The sequence below is a fragment of the Nymphaea colorata genome, chromosome 7 (assembly GCF_008831285.2).
Source record: "Nymphaea colorata isolate Beijing-Zhang1983 chromosome 7, ASM883128v2, whole genome shotgun sequence".
Classification (NCBI taxonomy): domain Eukaryota; kingdom Viridiplantae; phylum Streptophyta; class Magnoliopsida; order Nymphaeales; family Nymphaeaceae; genus Nymphaea; species Nymphaea colorata.
In genome coordinates this window covers 11,460,334-11,468,249 of record NC_045144.1, presented here as the reverse complement: position 1 = coordinate 11,468,249, position 7,916 = coordinate 11,460,334, and positions in this window count along the sequence as shown.

Genomic DNA, 7,916 nt, shown 5'->3' with positions numbered 1-7,916 from the left:
GACCTACGGTGTGGATTTCTTTGAGACATTTTCTCCGGTTGCTCGGTTTGAGAACATTCGTCTTATCATTTTTGGGGTTGTACACCATGACTGGCACATGTACCAGCTTGATGTCAAAAAAAATTTTTTTACGGTGATCTCAATGAGACTGTCTATATGCAACAACCACCAGGGTTTGAACGATAGGGGGAGTGTGGCAAAGTGTGCAAACTGAAGAAAACTATTTATGGACTCAAGCAGAGTCCTCATGCGTGGTTTCACAAGTTTTTCGAGGTAGTCTCAAAGTGTAGCTTTGCGAGATCTCCTTTTGATCATTCTCAGTCTATCAAGAAGGCTTCCAGGGGTAAACCATCATAGTGGTTTATGTTGATGATATTATCCTGACAGGTGACTCCGATCAAGAAATTTCTGATGCAAAGCTGTTTCTTCAAAAACACTTTGTGATGAAAGATCTTGGTCCACTACGATATTTCTTGAGAATAGAGGTTGCTCGCAATAGGGATGGTGTTGTTCTCTCTCAACGGAAGTATGTTCTTGATTTATTGCAGGACACATGGATGCTAGGAACTAAACTGGCTAATTTACTTATGAATCCACGTATACACCTTCATGATGACCAAACAAAATTAGTGGATTCTCGATCTTACAGGTCCTTATTGGAAAACTACTCTATGTTACTGTGACAAGATCAGACATTAGCTTTGTAGTGGGAAAACTAAGTCAATTTATGAAAAAACCCAGGAAAGTTCATTGGGATGCTGCTTGATGGTGGTTAAATATATGAAATCGTCTCCTGGCAAAGGCCTTTTGTTCAAAAAAGGCAAGACCCTGGAAGTGGAAGCCTATAGTGATGCTGACTATGCTGGCTCAGTCGAAGACAGGAAATCTACCACAAGATGTATATTTTTGGGAGGCAACCTCATATTATGGAGAAGCAAAAAACAAGGCGTGGTGTCAAGATCTAGTGTAGAATCCGAATATAGAGCTATGGCTCAAACTGCAGGCAGAAATGACTTGGGCTATATCCATGTTATCTAGCCTAAGTGTGTCGATTCCACTTCCCATGAAGATAGATGTATTGTGACATTCGAGCAACCACATACATTGCAAACAATCTAGTTTTTCATGAGAGAACTAAACATATTGAAGGTGACTGCCATTACATTCGGGATCTCGTTCAAGGAGGAACCATTGCCACTATTCATGTTCCTTCAGAAGATCAAGCTGCAGATGTCTTCACCAAAGCTCTCCCTATTGGTGATTTCTCTAAATGTTGTGGCAAGCTGAACATGTTTAATATGTATGCTCGAGCTTGAGGAGGAGTGTTGAAATTAAAGGAGTTTATGTTTCTAGGTGGTTCTTTGTAATATTAAAGAGTTATAAGATCTCTTTAATATTTTCTTTATTTTAGATTGATGTCATCTGTAAATTTCCATTCTACCCTAATCTCTTTATAATAGAGATTAGGGTTAGTGAATAGAGTACGTTTTCTCTCCCCAAACTCTCACGACTTCAACTCTTTCTCACTTTCTCTCCATGTCTCAAGGCTGCAACAACGATCACAGCCCTAATGTTAGAAAACTGGATCCAAGGTTGATTAAGGGAATATTTGTTGGGCATCCTCCTACTCAAAAGGGGGGCTATAAGTGTCTGGGGAAGAGTATTCTCCAAGTCAGGAGATTCAATTTATAGATTTTTTGAAGTACAAGCAGGAAGAGAGTCCACCGGTTGCAGATGTGCTTGAACATGAGAGGAATGAAGGGTGCTCCACTGGGACGGACGAGCAAACGTAACCGCTTGTTTGGGCAGGTGTACTCTAGGTGAAGAGTTTGTACAGATAAGGTAACTGATGGTGAGAATACTTGTCACACCCCGACCTTTTTACCCTCAAACTATATTTTTTTTTCAAAACATAAAGCATCGAGGTGTGACTACCAAACAATTCAAATTGACGATGAGCCAAGCAATTCAAAACAATGGGGCGAACTTTCATTAATATAACCCTTTTGTTTCATACAAATTCACATCTATGTGCATGACCAAAATGCCCCAAAATCAATAACATTGATGCCTAACAAAAAGAAGACATCAATAAAACCAAAACATGACGCGCCGGCACTACAAACGACAATCCCAAAACCACCCCAGTAGGACGTGAGTGAACCATCCGCTCAACCTGTTGCCCCGGGTCCGCCAAAACCTGAAAAAGAAAACAACTGAAGGCTCAGCCTTCGCAGTATGACAACAAGCCAGAAAAATGCCAAACCCTCTATCTTGGCATCACCCTTCAACAAATAGGAGCCATAGTTCACTCTATCTTCTTCTGGCACCTTCAGAAGCCCAAAAATACGTTCAACCTCTTCAATCCAGTCCTTTGCCTGTCATGACTGCCCCTCCTGAAAAGATAGGCGCTGCATCGCCATAAACTGTTGATAAGACACTGTCGTTGCCTTCTCCCGAATTGGAGCACTGGTGTCCCCCGAAGGAGATGCGTTACTCCTCTGATACCGACCATAGACTGCACTAACGTGGTCAGCGTCTGCAACGTGGTCAGCAATATAGTCTGTTGATCCACTGCGGAGTCTGTCTCGGTGGGTTGGGCACCCCCACCTAGCTGGGCATACTGGGGCTCTGACGCACTGTCACCCCGCGGAGTATGCGCATCAGAATGGGTTGGCTGGGCTCTCTATGTGCCTCTGAAGACGGCCCAGCTCGCTTCTTACCCCTACGATATATTCCATCTGTACAAACAAGATCTTAAATTCTCAAATCACGACCAATACCAAACTCACAAGTCAAATCACAACGTGCATTAGCACGAAGTTCAAAACACAGATCACATTACATACCTATACTTGAAAAAAAATCAAAACTACAATAACCAACTAATCAAACAAATGCGTACCTGGCAACACGGCTTCACAGATAGACTTTAACTCACATCCATAATGGGGTTGCCATGGCTCTGATACCAAAACTGTCACACCCCGACCTTTTACCCTCAAACTATATTTTTTTTTCAAACATAAAGCATCGAGGTGTGACTACCAAACAATTCAAATTGACGATGAGCCAAGCAATTCAAAACAATGGGGCGAACATAAAGCATTAATATAACACTTTTTTTCATACAAATTCACATCTATGTGCATTACCAAAATGCCCCAAAATCAATAACATTGATGCCTAACAAAAGAAGACATCAATAAAACCAAAACATGATGCGCCGGCACTACAAACGACAATCCCAAAACCACCCCAGTAGGACGTGAGTGAAGCCATCCGCTCAACCTGTTGCCCCGGGTCCGCCAAAACCTGAAAAAGAAAACAACTGAAGGCTCAGCCTTCGCAGTATGGCAACAAGCCAGAAAAATGCCAAACCCTCTCAAGTAAGGCTCAAATAAAGGGACAAATATCAACCCATCTATCGTCATGTCGCGTCTGAGTGCGACACGTAAAAGCCACTTGATGGCCACACTAACCCAACATCAGTCACATGCGAAGCATGCTTAAACATAACACTTGCATTCATATCAATCACATATACGTCATCACATGCATTCTGTCAAACACTTTGCATTTTCATTAACTTTAGTGCATTAACAGTTCCTGTGGTGCAACACAGGCACGTGCACACCGCGGGCGGCCTACAGCCGAGAGACAACCCCCGTGGTGGCCCATAACAGTATGGATCCATTTCACCCGCTGCAGCGGTAGAGCACTCATCCCTGGATGTGTGACGTCCAAGGTGAGATACTCAGCCTTCCCTAGGACACCCAGGTTGGAAGGCAGGAGCTCAACGCTCCAAGCACAACACACAACAGAACCCTGGGGCCTTGCACCGCCTGCGCTCTGACAGGCGAGACCAGTGGCAATCAAGGGGACGTCTCCCAAACACATAGCCACATCCCACTGGTCTCTCATCTCTTAGTTATTCATTCTTATCATTATAGTTACACATTCATAAGATGACTGGCTAGCACACGAGGTCAGTACACTTCCCGAGTGCACCCACACCTCCGATTACCTCCACATGAGGTCTATACATACAGTAACAGTCATTGCTAGCCGTCATACCATACGGTACAACTACCCTCCAAACATCCATTTGCATCATTGCCCATGGCAATGCATATGCAACAACATACACATTCATATCAATCATCACATCAATCCTCACATCAATCATGTCAATCACCTCTTCGAAAAACTTAGCCAATCCACAGAGAGTAGTCTCGATCTGCGGTTGGCTCGTAGCTGTCCTATGCAGTTATCATTCTATGATGCTTTCTAATGCACAATTGGGGTCGAGGAGACACTCGACTCGATACCCCACCTCATCTGTCCTAAACAGATATCAATTCTAGCATGCACATGCCAATGCGTAACATTTTTAAATCGAATGACTAATAATCTTCTAACCCATTCATATCATGTAAGCAACATACACATACTCAATCACAAAACAGTCAATCAATTAACATCACAATCCTAGGATCCCTTGATCCTAGGAGCACCCAATCACACAATTGCCCCAGGCAGGAATTTGCCTGGAAAGTTGCCATACATGTGGCGCGCTCACCAAATTCTTCAAAATGCCTCAAGCTTCGAACTCAAGGTCGACGGGATGAGCCCGGTGCACCTGCAAACATAAACAAGAATAAGGTTTCTACTAGATACCTACACCAATCAAATAGAAACGAACAGATACAAAAATAAAATCCTTGAGGCACGTGTCAGCGCCTCAAGAGGGTATCGACAGGTAGTGTCGACCAACGGGCTCTCCACAAGGCCTCCTCCTTTACGTCTTGACGTTGCCTTGACTTATCAAAGCCTTCAACCATCAATTAAACCATCACTAATTCCTTCTCAATAACGTTCTTTAAGTAAGGCATCAACCTCAAGTCACATCCCAATACGCATATATCCCTAAATAACTTCATGATACACCTGTTTACCGAAGTCTGCGCTACACTCCCTAAGACGGTTCTAAATCTTCCCCACAACCACACAATCTCTACCATGCTTCCCTAAAGCTTCGAAAATTAATCCATCATGCTAAAACGATCATTAAGTACATGAATCATCACTTTCCAACGCAAATCCTAAGTTTCCCCCAAAAACAAAATTACTAACATGCGTCCCAAAATCATCAATTCTAAGCTCTAGCATGCTCGAACCATAATTATACATGCTCTAAAAGATAAATACTCATCATTTTGAGCTTGATTAGGTATTGCTCACCCCAAAACAAGCGTCCAAACTGCTACAACCCTTCTAGCAACCACTTCACACGTCCGATCAAGTGCCAATGCTCGAGATTGCTTGCTGTCGCTGCTCACTACACACCCTACTAGCAGGTAAGAGGGGAAAACGTCCCCTAAACTGCAAACCAACCCCAAACGCCCAAAAAGTTTAACACAAACTCTGTTGCTAGGAAAGACCCACGGTAGTAGTGGGGGAAAAAAACTGAAATAAACAAAGAAAAGGGACGCTGACAGAGAGGAGAGACAGAGAGAGGAAGGGTTCGGTCAAGGGGGAAAACGGCCATGGGGTGAGAAGAGAGAGAAAGAGCAGGCGGGGGAGTGCGGGTGAGTGAGAAGAGGGTCGAGCGGTAGAGAACCAGCGGAAAGAGGGGAAAGAAAATGGCGAGAGAGAAGAAGAGGGGACGTGCGGCAGAGAGCAAAACAAACAAAAGGGCATGAGTGGCAGAGCAAGAAAAATCGCACGAGAGAGAGAGGGTTTACCCAGCCGCCACCGCCGCCGCCGCTGCCACCTCCATCGCCGTCGCCGTCGCCGTTCCAGCCACCACCACCCGACCGTCACTCTCCTCCCTCTGCGCTGCCACAGGAGACCACCGGAGACAACGAAGAAGGAAGGGAAAGGCGAGGGAGAAAGGCCTCGCGTCGGGCCCTTACGCGAGTGGGGGTCGGTTCCGGGTCTGGACCCTAGCTCAACCCGACCCGCCGAACCAACGAGCATTACATCCTACCCTCCTAAAAAGAAAATTTCGTCCTCGAAATTTAGCTCATACCTCAATGCAAGAACAAGTGCGGATATCTCTTCCGCATGTCCTCCTCATGCTCCCATGTACTCTCCTTCAACCCATGGTACTGCCATTCCACTTTCACTAAAGGAATCCTCTTAGTGCGAAGCACTTGCTCTCGATGATCCACAATTCTAATGGTTGTTCTTCCATTGTCAAATCATCTTGTACTAGAATACCTTGAAAATCAATCACATGTGTCGGGTCGGGTACGTATTTTCGAAGCCTGGAAACATGGAAAACGTCATGAACATGACTCAAATCTGGTGGTAACGCCAATCTGTATGCCACCTCTCCAATCTTCTCTAATATCTCAAAAGGTCCTACAAACCTCGGGCTCAATTTCCCTTCGTACCAAAGCGAAAAACACCCTTAGTAGGAGAAATCTTTAAAAACACATGATCACCCACCTCAAAAGCCAATTCTCTACGACGAATGTCAGCATAACTTTTCTGTCTACTCTGAGCAGTCAACAACTTCTTTCTTATCAATTCCACTTGGTCGGTGTAGTGTAGCAAAACTAAAGGGCTTTCGATCTTACCATCACCCAATTCGGCCCAACAAGTTGGCGATCTGCACGGTCTTCCATACAAAGCCTCAAAAGGTGCCATCCCAATACTAGAGTGGTAACTGTTATTGTAAGCAAATTCTACCAGTTTCACATGTTTGTCCCATTCTCCTTTCCACTCTAAGACACATGCACGCAACATGTCTTCTAAGGTCTGAATAGTCCTCTCTGATTGCCCATCAGTTTGGGGATGAAATGCTGTGCTCATCTTAAGCTTGGTACCCAAAGCCCTCTGTAATTGCCCCCAAAACCTAGAGGTAAAACGCGGATCTCGATCCGAAATGATAGACTTTGGCACTCCATGCAATCTCACTATCTCGCCAATATACAACTCTGCGAGACTTTCCAATGATTGACTGATTCTGATTGGCAGAAAGTGAGCAGACTTCGTAAGTCGATCAACAATCACCCATATGGCATTCTGTTGTCTTTTGGTACGAGGCAACCCAACCACAAAATCCATCGTAATGTCTTCCCATTTCCACACTGGAATATCGATTCTTTGCAACAAGCCTCCTGGCCGCTGATGCTCTGCTTTTACCTGTTGGCAAATCAAGCACTTTGCCACATATTCTGCAATTTCACGCTTCATTCCAGGCCACCAAAAATTTCTTCTCAAATCTTGAAACATCTTTGTACTGCCCGGGGGAATAGAAAACTTAGATTTGTGAGCATCATCAAGCAACAGACGCTTCACTCCTTCATCTCTAGGAACCCATAATCTCTGCCGAAAACGCAATGAACCATCTTCATTTTGATGCCAAAGAGAATCGTTTTTCTGGCTTGCTTCCATGTTCTTAGCAAACTCTGGATCTTCCTTTTGTTTCATTACAAGTTCTTCCATCAAAGGACGCCGAATCAAGGCCGTCATCGTTGCCTTGTGCTCATCACAAATGCAAGGCTGCCAAGCTATCACATCTTGCAATAATGCCCAAGAACGAGTCAACATACTGCACATTGTCGCCTTGGCATGCCTGCTCAACGCATCTGCCACCACATTCGCCTTGCCTGGATGATACGATATGGTGAAATCATAATCCTTTAAATATTCCATCCATCTTCTTTGCCTCAAGTTGAGATCCCTTTGTGAGGATATATACTTCAGGGACTTGTGATCTGTAAACACCTCGAATGTTGAACCATAAAGATAGTGTCTCCACATCTTCAATGCGAACACGACTGCTCCCAATTCCAAATCATGAGTGGGATAGTGCTGCTCATGGGTCTTCAACTGTCTTGATGCATAAGCCACTACACGGCCATGCTGCATCAACACACAACCATAACCGATCCCCGAAGCAT